This window comes from Pelecanus crispus, chromosome 16 (genome assembly GCF_030463565.1).
Source record: "Pelecanus crispus isolate bPelCri1 chromosome 16, bPelCri1.pri, whole genome shotgun sequence".
Taxonomy (NCBI): Eukaryota; Metazoa; Chordata; class Aves; order Pelecaniformes; family Pelecanidae; genus Pelecanus; species Pelecanus crispus.
Genome location: NC_134658.1, coordinates 5,810,304 through 5,811,047, shown reverse-complemented (window position 1 = coordinate 5,811,047; position 744 = coordinate 5,810,304). Strand labels below are relative to the sequence as shown.

The 744-nt window shown below is 49.1% G+C and overlaps 1 long non-coding RNA gene across 1 annotated transcript; it reads right to left on the bottom strand.

Annotated features, from left to right (window-relative positions):
• LOC142594993 (uncharacterized) lies at positions 1 to 744 on the bottom strand. Its single transcript, XR_012831661.1, has 2 exons — positions 664 to 744; positions 1 to 228 (listed from the first exon to the last, which is right to left on the bottom strand). It is a non-coding gene; the product is annotated as an uncharacterized LOC142594993 (long non-coding RNA).

Below are 744 nucleotides of genomic sequence, written 5' to 3'. Positions count from 1 at the left end.
TCTAGGAGTCATTTGCATGTTTTAATTAACAGTGCCCTGGAACAAAGGGTTGTGCAGACTGGGAGTGGGAATAGTGCAAACTGGAAACGCTGTAAATTGGTTTGTCTTGCCGTTTGTTACCCCCGCAACAAAGCCAAGCCCAGGCACCTCCCGTGTGCGTGCATCGTTGCCAGCGGTTTCCTGCATATCCTGGTGCTAGAAATAGGCAGATTCCCCCCCTGGCAGGAGCTGCGTGGTTAAATCCGTAAGTCAATGCAGCCGTTGTGAAAGAGGAAGGGATTGAAATTTAGATTATTTTTTTTAATTAAAGTGCTTATCCTTTAATAAAGGAGAAAGTCACACCTCTGTGATTAGTCCTTAGAGGGGTGATTTTAAATATAGACACAAGCTAAATTCCTCACCCACAAAATAAAGAAAACTAAGCCTACGTACTTGAAATCTATCTAGCCCATGGAGTGGGGGTGGAAATCTGCAAGGAACTGCCCTGGTGCAGAATTCAGGTGTAACTAAGGCTGCAGCTCAGCTCCAATAACCCAACCCCAGCTTTATTTTCCTTGCTCTGCAGAATGCTGAGTTCTGGGGCTCCAGCTTGCCCACCCCGTTTCCTCGGGCAGGGCTCGGCCTGGCGATCCCCGCTCCGCTGCGCCGGGCTCGGCAACTCGCCTTGTTTGTATTTTCGCTTTCTGTCCGTTTAAACGGAGTTTTCCTTCGTGCCGGCTAATCGTGGCCCCTGTGCAAACTGCA